We start from the raw sequence: 13,682 nt of genomic DNA on the forward strand, positions 1-13,682 counted from the left end.
ACCCTCATTAAAGGCCTTGGGTTCAGGGCCTTTAAGTTAACAACCTGTTAAGCCCTCTGCAATTGGCTATAAGGCTATAGTATAGGATCTCACACTACATTAAAAAAGCTCTGTCTGATCATAAGAAAAAAATATACAACAGGGGTTAGAAGGTAATAGAGACCTCTGAGACCTGGGTGCCACGCCGCTGGATGGAAGACATTTGCCACCTTGATCCAGCAGAAGCTGGAGCACTATATTTAAAATTCCCTGCCACTGTGGCAGGGAATTTCAACTGAAATGCTCTTGCCAAATTGATGGAAGCACTTTGGTGACAATGCAATAGCAGGAGGGCTGTCATGTCATGGTGGCCCACTTTGCTCAACTTTTGCTTTTTAAAACCATCCCTAAAGTGGGAGTTTGTGTTTTTTTAAAACAAAGTCACAATGAAGCTTTGATTGCTGAACTGGATTAGCAAAAAGGGTAGGGTTGAGTCACCATTTCCCGATGGAAATACTGCAATTTTTCCCAGACTCCAAATGAGATGAAGGAACCAGCACATGGTCAGAACAGGACATCCACTGAATTATGGGGAATGACCAGTAATCGACATCCTTTCATGACTCTCTGTGGGCCTCATTAGAAGTGGGTGGCACAGGATGTCTGTAATGAACAAGGCTGCTGGAGTTAGGCGATTTTATGGCTGCGGCGTTTTTGGTATAATTATAGATTTGCCACATGTGCCACCTAATCCATCCTCTGCTGCATAATCCACAGATGAAATGTATTTTTATACATCAAACTGTTCAAAAGTTACAAAAAATCCAGCAATGGGTGTTGCTGCACAGTGGAGGGTTCTTTGCAATGGTTGACTGGGCAACTTTCTGCTGCTTATTGCTATTTTGGGGGTTTTAAACTGGTAGTAATGAGGTGCAACCAATGCCAAACAGTGTAAAGAGGATAAACTATTGAAGTAATACTATCACAAAATGTGCAGCATTGTGCCGCATAATTTGCCTTTTTTTGCTGCGTAATGTACTCAATCCTGCCACACAATTTGGCCCTCCCCCACTGTATAATTACAGGGAAGCTGGTAACAAATCAGCAGCTGAATCGCTGCACCCACCTCTTGGTCTCCCCAGGAACAAGCAAGTTTCATACCTGTAAACTTAATTTGGTTACACTGTCCTAACCTCCATGCCGGTAGCTCATCTTCTACCAGACTGCCATGCATGGCAGCCCACCTAGATGATGGTCTACACAGTATCACCCCAGGGCCATTTCACTGTTTTATATGTGTGCTTTTGTCTGTTTTACAGAGTATGAAAGGCATGTGGATGCCTTCAATGTTTCTCTGCACATATTATAAGCATGCAGTTTTGTACTTGATTAAGACTAAAGGCTATTGGGATTGTCTAAGGAGGGACAATGAAAGTCCAAAGCAAAAGGAATGCACACCTCTACAGTTTTAAATCAATGTGTATGTGAAAATGTTATGCAGTACACGTCTGGGAATATTTTAATATTTTTCGCTTTTTTAAATGAATCTTTATTGAAGTTTACATGGTTACATCATCATATTCATTATCCAGCAACAATGACGTTATGTTATGTGTATTTGTATAGTGCAAGGGGAGACCAGGGTCATGATAGTGCTGGTTAGCCCATGTATAGTAAATCTTATGATTGTCATGTCCAATGTTTAGTGTTGCATGGATGTCAAGGTATCACAATGTCTAGCAATGGAATCCAGATCTCATACACCAACACAGAATCTTGAATTCCGACCATGAGTCATTCTAAGAGGCTAATCAAAGATTCTGACAGCCATTTTCTGTGGGTGGGCGATGTTTGAGTTTTTAAAGGGTGAACAATGCACGCAACCGCCAGATAGGGTGTCATCCAGTGGGAAGGCACCTCCTGGATGTCCAAAATATCATGAAGGAGTGCTAGTGTCACAGATGGTCAAAATAGAATAGGGCTTGAAGTGGTTATTTTGTCCCAGACTGAGGTTCCGTGACAATTGTAAGTGGTGTTTTCGACTCGTACGAATATGGTCGAGTCTGGTATCTATGAACCGCAAATGACGAGTTTAGTAAGTGTGCGCAGTTTCGCTGCGCTAACTTAAACTGTTCGTCTGTTACGTGGGTATTTCTATCTGTACCCACGGGTTCCATCTTAGATACGGCATCCATTTTGTCTCTTGCCCTCAAGTAGCCAGCGAACGGACGTTGTCCGCTTCGCGACCCTGGGACTCCCAAGATATTTACGGAAGACACATGTTCTTTGTAAGTGTCTTTATGATGAGGGAGATGCTACTGTAAAGCAGATGGCGCCGCTCGAGGCTCATCTTGCTGCACGGACTTATTGTCTCAGCCGTGCATCTCATTAGGCACGTCCCTTTGATGCCTGTATCTCGTGTTTCTTGATACCTCCCCTTTTACACCCTTTTCCGATCTCCCCACTGTCTCCGTCTTCCTCTGCACCTGTTCTTGTTCCTATTTCGATCTGTTTATTACCGATTGGAATGCACTAATGTTGGGAAGATGGGTTTTTACAGTTGGGAACCGCCAAATGTTTCCGCACTTATGTCCCGGGCCTTGTGTGTTTCAAAGTGACCAAAACGACCCCTCTGGGGGATTATTGTGGGAACCGGGTCATAAACTTTTGTGTTCAATGTAACTTAATGGGGAAATTGTGTATAAAAGGAGCGATTCACAGAACCAATTTGAAGCAGTCTCCCCAAGTTGCACGTGTGTTACTTGTCGTGACTTCTGTGTTCCCTGCAGTAAATAAACCTTGAATCTTTGACGCCGAAGGAAGTGTCCCGTGTCTCTGTGATTCGTACGCCGGAGCAGGTTACCCACGAAGGTTTCAGGTGTTGTGCCCTGGCACCGCTGGGTCTTAAATAACCCAGTCCTTCAGTTGGCGCCCAACGTGGGGCTGCATCAGTGGTACCGGTCCAAGCCCGACGATCGTGAGGAACTTCGTGTGAAATGTCCGAGGGAAGGTGCACCCCGCTTCATCGATCCTGTTGTCGAAATAAGTGGCCCGAAGACTTTTCCCGCGAAGATTCCCGCCTCCTGACGGCTGCGACGGACTGCTGCCCTGACTGTAGACCTGTTTTGGCGCCTGGCGTAGACCTTGGTAGAGCGAGACGATTGACGGGCCTTCCTGGTGACGCCATTGATCTTTGAGTTAAGTATTTGTGGGTCGCTCCCAGAGTCCTTGGTTGTTGACACTTTAGCGAGTGTTTTTGTTGTTGACGCTGTGAGAGTGTTTTTGTCGATGACACTTTGCTGAGCGTATTTTGTTGTGTTGTTTGACGACTGCAGCCGCCAAAAACCGAGGGTTTTGTTCTTTGCTCGGACTTGGTAAATCCCGTAACCCTTGAAGTTTGTGAAACTCGGCTAGTGTGCAAGATGCCTGGTCGCAGTACTTTGTTTAGTTGCTTCAGACCTTGTGGTATGGATTCCCGTCTGGAGGACTCGTGTCCGATACCTCCGGTTGGAACTCCCACTTATGACCTATACAGTAAACATGGGCTAGGCCCGATTACTTTTAATGATTATTGGATCAAATACACGAAGAAGGATGGTGACCTTCGTTGGCCACCTCATGGTAGCTTCGAGGCCCCGATCTTAGATAATTTAGAGATTAAATTGTTCGAAGGGAAGTCAAGGCCGGCCATGTTTGATGCCTTTCGGTTGTGGCGTAAAGAAGCCCGACAGAAAGAAATCAGACAGACTAAACGAAATCAGCGAGATAATGTTGCTACCATAGTGAAGAAAGCAGAGCAATTTCAGCGTGACAAGGAGGATAAGGATAAGGAAGTGTTTGATAGACTACAGCGTATGGCCGTGGATAAATGTTATCCCGCTTTGCCTACGGAGTCGGAAAAGAAGGAAGAGTCAGTTGAGGATCCTTTAATGTCTTATCTTATGAAGTCACCACCTCCGTATGTGCAGGGTACCGCAGCTCCTGTGGTTCCTGCTGCACCTATTCCTCCGCCTATTCTTCCTGTGCCTGTTCCTCAACCTGCACCCGCTCTTCCGACTGTTCCTGCTCCTTTGCCTACTGCTATCCCTACTGCTCCTCCGCTTCCACATACTCCTGCTCCCGCTGCTGCTCCCGTTCTGTTAACTCCGGCTGTTGCTACTGTTTCTACTTCTCCACTTGTTAGGCCTGTGTCCTATACTTCTCCCTCTACACGTTCTCGTAATTCTCCTCTTGCGGCTAGTTTCTTTCATTCGCTCGGACCTGTTCATGGGTCCGCTGGTTCCGATGGTCCTCAGAGACGTAGTCAGCTTCCTGGTAACAGAGAACGCGTTGCGCTATATAATATGGCGATGGGTTGGATGGTGAACCCTCTTAGAAGTCCGCCCCGTGTTGTGCTCGAAACGTTTTGTCAATTCAATATACCAACACAAAGATACGTGTTCGATGAAATGTGTAAGTTCCTTCGCGCTCAGATATCGGCTGATGCGCCTGACGAGGTGCTGGCCGCTTTGTCTGACCTCCAGCTTCAGTTCTCAAATGGACTGATAGTGGATACCAATGTTCGACGTGCTGTTGAGCGGTTGCTATCTTTCCGTCCCGCTCCAATACCTCATGCATTGTTTATTGAGGATATTGAAAGACAGCCAGATGAGTCTGGTCAGTTTCCCATGCGTGAAGTTCCACCAGTGTGGATGCCAGGTGATGCTACAGCTAATCCCATTATTCCGCCGCATTTCCAGAGAGTATGGATACATCTCCCATGGAAACGCTCGGAAGTGTTGCAGGTGAAGCAATCTTTGCCTGACCCTCGCAGAAATCCTACAGGGTATTACAAAGAACTATCGCAGCTTGTGGACGCTACCATAATGAATCTTGCCGATATTGATATGTTGTTCGGCAATGTCGTACCGCAACCGGTATGGGCTAAGGTTCGTCAGGAGAATCATCCGAATGAATTAGGCGGTGATTGGGCTGCCATTGTGGCGGCGGATGGGTTACAAACTGGTGGGGCTAAACCTGAGCAGATGATTACTGCTCTTCCTCAACGAATAATAGCGTTAATGAAAACTCTTATGCCAGCCATGAGGGTAAATTGGGACAAATTGTCAGCTTGCAAGCAAAAGAAGGACGAGAGTGTTTCCGACTTCTTTACGAGGTTCGAGGAAGCATTCATTGACCATAGTGGACAGGATATGGGTACCGAGGGTGGTCAGCGATTGTTTGTGGATAAATTTGTCTCAAACTTATTGCCCGATTTGAGCAATAAATTAAAGAATTCAGAGAGTGCGTGGGCCGTTTCTACCTCAGCTCAGATATTGGCCACAGAACAATATTATGAGAACAGAGAGAAAGAAGAGAACGACCGCGCTGATAAAAAGACGAAAGAGCTTAAGACTAAAGTGTTGCTTCAACAAGCATATCCTCCGCGTTCAAATCAGAATGCTTCCCAACAGAATAGATCGCAGTCGCAATCGAATCGATCGCAGCCACGTAATGATTCCGCCTCTCAGAGATCATCGTTAGGGTACAACCAATGTGCTTATTGTAGACAGGAGGGGCACATTAAATTCAATTGCCCTGTTCTGAATGATCGCAATAGTGGTAATTCATCTAAAGGAGGTCGTGGTGGTTCACATCAGGTATCACGCGGTAGGGGTCGTGGTGCTCAGAATGATCGTTCCGATAACCCTTCCAATTCTAATAATTGTTTCGATCAACGTGGATCATCGCAAGGACGATCTGCGCAGTACAATGTAGACGATTATTACGTCGATCAGGGAACTGACGACAGTAGTTACTAGGACAGCCAAAGACAAGGAGAGGGAGTGGTATCAGTTCCGGTTGATCAGAGAGGGCCTTACATCGCAGTTGCTACATCGGGCGTCGTTGAGCCTTTTCTGTTGGACACTGGTGCAGCGAAAAGTTCTATTATGCATTCGAAACTCCCTGGCGCACCTTTGTCTGGCTTAACAAATGTTTCCGTTGGATTCTCTGGCGCCCCCGTTAGCAATCCAGTCTCGCGCCCTTTGCTCCTTGCAATTGGGCCACGTGAGCTTCAAGCTCCGTTAATTTTGACTACTGGTTGCGGTGAAAACCTTTTGGGCCTGGATTTGCTTAAACGTTTGTATGCGACTTTGTATTGTTCTCCTGCAGGTGTAAAGCTTACGTTAGGAGAGAGGGTTGTCTCTCCTATGTATTTGTCTCTCGATAAGCTTCCACCGGAATTGAATTCTCTTCCTGCGTCTTTGTGGGCGACAGGTCCCAATGATGTGGGCCTGCTTGACATTTCCCCTTATGTTGTTCAGTTGAAATCTAATGTGCGATTGCCACGTATTCCCCAGTATCGTATCTCTCTTGATGGTGAACGGGCACTGTTAGCGATCATTTATGATCTGATCGAGAAAGATGTTATTGAAGAGACTCGGGGAAACGTGTGCAACAGCCCTGTGCTGCCCATTCTTAAACGTACTGATCCTTCAAAACCGCCCGTTTATCGTTTTGTTATTGATTTACGGGAGGTGAATAAAATTGTGGTCCCTCAATTCCCTGTTGTGCCTGACCTCACGGCGCTACTGACTCTTATTCCAGCTTCTGCATCGTGGTTTTCGGTGATCGACTTGAAGAATGCGTTCTTCAGCATCCCGATTGCCGAAGAGAGCAGAGACCTTTTCGGTTTCTCTCTCGGTGGACGCAGCTTCCGGTTCAAACGCGCTCCTCAGGGCTACTGTGAAAGTCCATCAATTTACAGTCAAGCCTTGAAGGGTCAACTGGATGCGTTTAGGTTGCCGGTCGGTGCGGCCTTAATCCAATACGTCGATGACTTATTGGTGGCTGCTGATACTCAGGACATTTGCAAGATTGCTACGGTGTCATTGCTGCAACATCTCTGTGTGTTAAATCACAAGGTGTCACCTTCTAAACTCCAATATTGTTGTCAAGAAGTAACCTATTTAGGTCACTTATTGTCAAAGGAGGGAAGGAGGTTGACCCCAGAGAGAATTGCTGCAATTGCACGAATGGCTGTGCCAAAAACCCAAAGAGATGTGCGTGCCTTTCTAGGTATCACGTCGTACTGCAGGCAATGGATTCCTAATTTTTCATTGCTAGCGAAACCATTAGTGGCTCTTACGTGCAAGGATGTTTCAACTCCTTTACCATGGACGGAAGAATGTCAGAAAAGTTTTTCTGAACTGCGTGATTCATTGTGTTCGGCTCCTGTGTTGGGTACTCCCGACTACAGTAAACCGTTTACATTATATGTTCACGAGAGGGAAGGTTGTGCCTTGAGTGTCTTAACGCAACCTTTTGGTGGTAAACAGCGTCCATGTGCATATTTTTCCTCGACCTTGGACCCAGTAGCTAGAGCATTGCCGAGTTGCTTGAGAGCAACAGCGGCAGCTGCGGTCTCCATCCGACAATCAGCAGGACTGGTCATGGATAATATGCTTACAGTGATGGTTCCGCATGCAGTTGACACTCTTTTGAATCGTACGAAAACTCAGCACTTGACGAGTGCGAGGTTGTCTGGGTACGAGCTGACGTTGCTGGCGAGTCACATCCAGATAAAACGTTGTAATGTCCTGAACCCGGCAACTTTGTTACCAATTAGCTCAGAGTCAGATGAAATAACAGAACATGATTGCTACTTGAGGACAGAGGAAGAAACAAAAGGTCGAGTGGACCTTAAAAACACTCCATTGGAAGATCCGGATGGTACATTGTATGTGGATGGGTCATGTTTTAAGTTGCCGAATGGCGATGTGACTACTGCTTACGCTGTTGTAACGTTGAATACTGTTGTTGAGACTGCAAGGTTGAATCAGAATTCTGCCCAAGCTGCAGAGTTGATCGCTCTCACTAGAGCGTGTGTTTTAGCAAAAGGGAGACGTGTGAATGTGTTCACCGACAGCCAATATGCATTTGGTGTCGCACATAGTTTTGGACGATTGTGGAGAGAGAGAGGTTTCTTGACGTCACACGGTACGAAGATTCAGCATGGCCAACTTGTGAATGATCTTTTGGATGCACTGACGTTGCCTAAGCAAGTGGCGATTGTTAAATGTAGTGCGCATCGTAAGGTGACGGACGATGTTGGTCGTGGTAATGCGTTTGCAGACGAGATCGCTAAGGAGACTGCCCGGAACCTTAGCACTCGAATGCATGTGACGAGTTCGGTTAGGTGGCCTACAGAATAGAGCATGTGTGAAGACACTATTGAAAGCGTGAAAGCAATTCAGAATGAGGCCACCGAGACTGAAAAGGCGAAGTGGAAAGAAAGCACGGGAAAGTTGGACATGAACGGTTGTTGGATCGATTTGTCGGATCAGAAAAGATGGTTGTTGCCCGATGCGTATGTGCTGGCCGTTGTGACAATGGCGCATGGGTTAGCACATATTAGTGCGAAAGGTATTTGTAAGTTGTTGTCTCCTGTATGGAAGAATGATGGTATCACGAAATGTGCTGAACGTTTGGTGAAGAATTGCATGGTGTGTATGATGTACAATCCTGGCAAAGGAACCCCAACTCCTCCCCAACTCCTCCTGGCAGTTTTGCTCCCCCTTCATGTCCCTTGGACTTCATCCATATGGAGCGATGCAATAACCTGAAATACGTTTTAGTTGTGGTTTGCGCATTCTCCCGATGGATCGAGGCCTATCCTCTCAAAGACAATACTGCTTTGTCTACTGCGAAAATCCTACTGAAGGAATACTTTCCTCGGTACGGAATGCCTAGAGTCGTGTGGTCAGATAACGGAAGCGAGTTTGTGGGTAGTGTGATGAAGAGTGTATGTAAGGGCCTTGGAATTAATCAGAAATTCCACAGCGCCAATCATCCCCAGTCAGCTGGTTTGGTTGAAGGGTATAACGGTACCCTTAAACTGAAATTAGCAAAGATTCAGGCTACGACTGGTCTTTCGTGGCCTGACGCTTTACCTTTAGCATTGCTGTCAACTAGGGCGACGGTACACTCCCGAGTAGGGCTTAGTCCCTATGAAATAGTGTTCGGCCGTCCTGCGAATGTCTGGGGGGTTCCTAGGCCAGGTATTTTCTGTGATCTTGAGTACCCAATGCTGATCGATTACCTTCATGACTTGACTGCTAAACTGAGGTTAATTCACCAACAGGTTCACGACGCATTGCCGACGCAGACGGAGGGTCCAGGCCACCAGCTCCAGCCTGGAGATTGGGTGGTGACGCGGAACTTTTCGCGCAAGAAAAACTTGGACCCGAGGTTTACTGGACCTTACCAGGTCCTCCTTGCCACGAGGACTGCTGTTCGTCTCGAGGGGCGTAAGAATTGGGTGCATGTCACCCATACCAAAAAGGTCCCTATCCCTTTGCCGGCAGACCCGTGGGTGAGGAGAGGCATTGCATCAACTGAAACAGAAGGATTGCCGGCGTTTGTACCTTTTAGCGACGCACAACCTGTCGGAGAATCCTCAGCGCAGCAGAAAGACACTGTTGAACATTTGTCATCAAAAGACTCAAGACCAGAACACTCAACTGATCAGCAGGACGCTGTCTCTTCAACGGATCCCTTGTTTGACGAGCAGACACGTCCTGGGAAAACTCGATACTTTTTCCGATCTCGTACTAAAGACTAATAAACGATCCTGCTTTGCTGTATTGACAACAGCATTACCCCGTTTTCCGTGATCAGTTTTGAACATTCATATTATTGTGATTATTCCTGTGTGTATAAATATTGAGCTTCATTCCTTATACTTTTGCTTCCACAGCCGAGGGACATTGTTTTTGCATATATACATATTGTGCATTAAAGGCCGTAGGGCCGCGCGCGTACTTCCTTCTGGATAGTAGGTCTTGACGCTAGGTTAAAGACCGTCGATTCCTGGGAACTCCTAGGGATTGACTATTGCTACACAGAACGAAGTGCGTCAAGAAACGTTGCGGACGGTCGTAGGGAATGGCATTTTCGAAGCTGATGGACTTAGAAGAAGCTCAAGCTCGAAGATTCAAGCTGCAGCAACTTAGCCGTACGAAATGTTTTATATTTCAAGTGTTTATGTTATTCTTGACTGTTTCTGCATTCTTGGCGGGTGGGGTGTATTATATGACATCTGGTTTTCTGTCTCCTGTGTTACCTACTCCTACACCTGACCCTAAACTTATCTCCACTGCATCCCCCCATTCTTTTCACATCCTACCTGAACACGAGCAGGCTAGACGTGCAGAATTCCGTAATAATTCCTTTATTCAGCTCCTTCACCAGCATCAGTTAGTGGTTAACACTACTAATTGTTGGGTATGTGGGTTGATGCCGCATACTACGGATAAGGGAATTCCATATTTGGTGTTACCATATAGTTCCCAAGGGTCAGCTCGAGCATTTCAAACAATGTTTCGAAGCGCACTGGGTTTCCACCCCATTCGAGAACCACGTTCCCCCTACTCTGGTCCTACCTCGTATCAAAAACCTTTGTCGATAGCAATAGAGGACTTAGACAGCGATATCTATGATCCCTCACTTATTCCCGAAGAAGAGGTACAAGCCTATAGGGTCCTGAGTAGAGGCGAGTATAGTGCGTTCACGAGTGAAAAGCAGCTTAAAAGCTCACCTCCGATATGGGTCGTACCCCACATTGGTAATTATTGTCTTATGGGTCGTGGCCGAAGATCGCAAGCCCGACTTGGAGCGAGTGCTTGCATTGAAAATTACATTCTGCCGATGTTCTCGTCCCCTGTGTTTCTGGCTGCCAAGGGTACATATTTCATCTGTCATGATCGTGCATATGCATGGTTGCCCGCTGACTTCATGGGCTCATGTTTTATTGCGAATCTGTTGCCTCCGACGTTCACTGTAGATGCTGATTATCACAAGACTAGAGTTGTGAGAGGCGTAATTAGCGAAGAGGACACTGCCGGTCAAGAGGCAGGAGACTTTTTCAAGGGTTTCCTCCCGTTTTGGGGACCTATGGTTAATAGTAGGAACCTGAGACAGTTGACTCGAGTGGTAGAATCGACAGCTAATATTACTGCCAGTGCCCTTGGTAATATCACCACAGAACTTCAGGCGGATAGACTTATGACGTTACAAAACCGTATGGTTTTAGATGTCATCCTAGCAGATCGAGGTGGGGTATGTAAGGTGATCCATTCGAGCTGCTGCATTTTCATTCCAGATAATGCTCCAACTGTCTATCAAGCCATCTCTAAGTTGCATAAGATCTCTGAATCCATACACGTGGATGTAGGGGATTGGACGCTGCTTGGGTGGTTTTGGGGCCTAATGTCGACTTGGGGTTGGAAGATTCTGATGATTATCGGAGTTATTGTGGCATTCCTGTTCACGTGTTGCCTTTGCGTGCAGTGCGGTCCTGCCTTATGTGGCCTCTGTGCTACAACGTGTATGAGACAGCCGCCTGTCACCAATGGGACTCGGTTGGACAGAGCTATGCTACAACAGCATCTAGATGGTCTGATGAATATCGAGTATGATTCCGACTAGTGCTTGCCTACATGAGGGCAAAAGGAGCGTCTGAGGTTCCGTGACAATTGTAAGTGGTGTTTTCGACTCGTACGAATATGGTCGAGTCTGGTATCTATGAACCGCAAATGACGAGTTTAGTAAGTGTGCGCAGTTTCGCTGCGCTAACTTAAACTGTTCGTCTGTTACGTGGGTATTTCTATCTGTACCCACGGGTTCCATCTTAGATACGGCATCCATTTTGTCTCTTGCCCTCAAGTAGCCAGCGAACGGACGTTGTCCGCTTCGCGACCCTGGGACTCCCAAGATATTTACGGAAGACACATGTTCTTTGTAAGTGTCTTTATGATGAGGGAGATGCTACTGTAAAGCAGATGGTGCCGCTCGAGGCTCATCTTGCTGCACGGACTTATTGTCTCAGCCGTGCATCTAATGAGGCACGTCCCTTTAATGCCTGTATCTCGTGTTTCTTGATACCTCCCCTTTTACACCCTTTTCCGATCTCCCCACTGTCTCCGTCTTCCTCTGCACCTGTTCTTGTTCCTATTTCGATCTGTTTATTACCGATTGGAATGCACTAATGTTGGGAAGATGGGTTTTTACAGTTGGGAACCGCCAAATGTTTCCGCACTTATGTCCCGGGCCTTGTGTGTTTCAAAGTGACCAAAACGACCCCTCTGGGGGATTATTGTGGGAACCGGGTCATAAACTTTTGTGTTCAATGTAACTTAATGGGGAAATTGTGTATAAAAGGAGCGATTCACAGAACCAATTTGAAGCAGTCTCCCCAAGTTGCACGTGTGTTACTTGTCGTGACTTCTGTGTTCCCTGCAGTAAATAAACCTTGAATCTTTGACGCCGAAGGAAGTGTCCCGTGTCTCTGTGATTCGTACGCCGGAGCAGGTTACCCACGAAGGTTTCAGGTGTTGTGCCCTGGCACCGCTGGGTCTTAAATAACCCAGTCCTTCAAGACCATAGTCCAATAGGCAGAGAGAACCAAGCAGGCCCATAATATATACATAGGTTACTCTCTTTCAGACCACATCTCCAGCACAAAGGGTGGTAGCTCAGTCCAGATCAGACCAGGCCCACTGGAATCCAGTATCAGTTGTGTAAAATATTACAGAATGTAGGCTTAAGCTGGTAATCATTTGATGTGAGCAATAAATTCTGCTCCACTGGCATAATTAGTGGAGTTTTTCCCACTCCATGTTATGCTTGTAACACGGAGTTATAGCAAAACTCCTCCAACTGACGAGTGGCAGAGTTTTGACTTGCGCGTGGCTCACTAAGGTTCAGTTGGCAAGCAAGAATTGTCAGTGTATAGTACAATTTTCTGGTGCTAGAGCGGCTTTTCTGAACTCGGAAAGTCGTGGCAGGTTGTGACCATTCATGGTGAGAAAGCTGCCGCTTGGGTAGAAAATCTATTCGAGCAGCAGCAAAGATGCAGTGCCCTCTGGTGCACTGCGCAGTGCTGTTCACTCTGATTTTGCAGCACTGAAAAAGCTTCTGGTGATAAAAATCAGTGAGAGCAGAGCAACGTGCCAAAATCTGCCAGCTCGCGGAACTCCACAGAATCTTGCTGAGTTTTTTAGGGGTGGGCGGTACTCGCAGAGTTTCATTCTGCAGAATTCCATAGAGTTACATAAAAGCTCAGCGAGCTACCGCGAGTGAGTAGAATTCAGCACATCACGCTACTTGTTCCAATCTTTAGTGCAGGGACCTTGAGGCATATTACCAACAAGTAGCAATATTTCTCGCTAAACAGGCTTAGCAGCGATTTTTTTTATCGCTGCCTATCGCTAGATATGTTAGCGGAGAAAACATGCTATTAGTAACGTTTTTCTCCATTGTGCTAAAATATCCAGCGATAGCGGCGAAATGCGTGAATATCGCTGAGAATACAGCGATATTCACACATTAGCGATGAAATGCTCTTAGCCATGTTATCCAGCTCCCATTGGATAACATGGCTAAGAACTGGTCTGAGCAGGCGTTAGTTTTTGGCGATAGCGGGAATATTTCCATCGCTACGCCTGCCTTGTTAATAGGCGATAGCGACGTTAGCGACTGCTTTCAGTCGCTAACAGGTTGGGTATGCTCACTTTGCATGTCATTAGCGATAAATATCGCTGACATGCAAAGCAGGCCCCAAACCGCTCGCTATCCCCTAAAAGCTGTTGCTAACATCAGTTAGCGACAGCTTGTTAATAGAGCGATAGAATTATCATCGCTTAGTGGCCGAAAACGACCGC

This window comes from Lissotriton vulgaris, chromosome 6 (genome assembly GCF_964263255.1).
Source record: "Lissotriton vulgaris chromosome 6, aLisVul1.2, whole genome shotgun sequence".
In the NCBI taxonomy this organism is placed as follows: Eukaryota; Metazoa; Chordata; class Amphibia; order Caudata; family Salamandridae; genus Lissotriton; species Lissotriton vulgaris.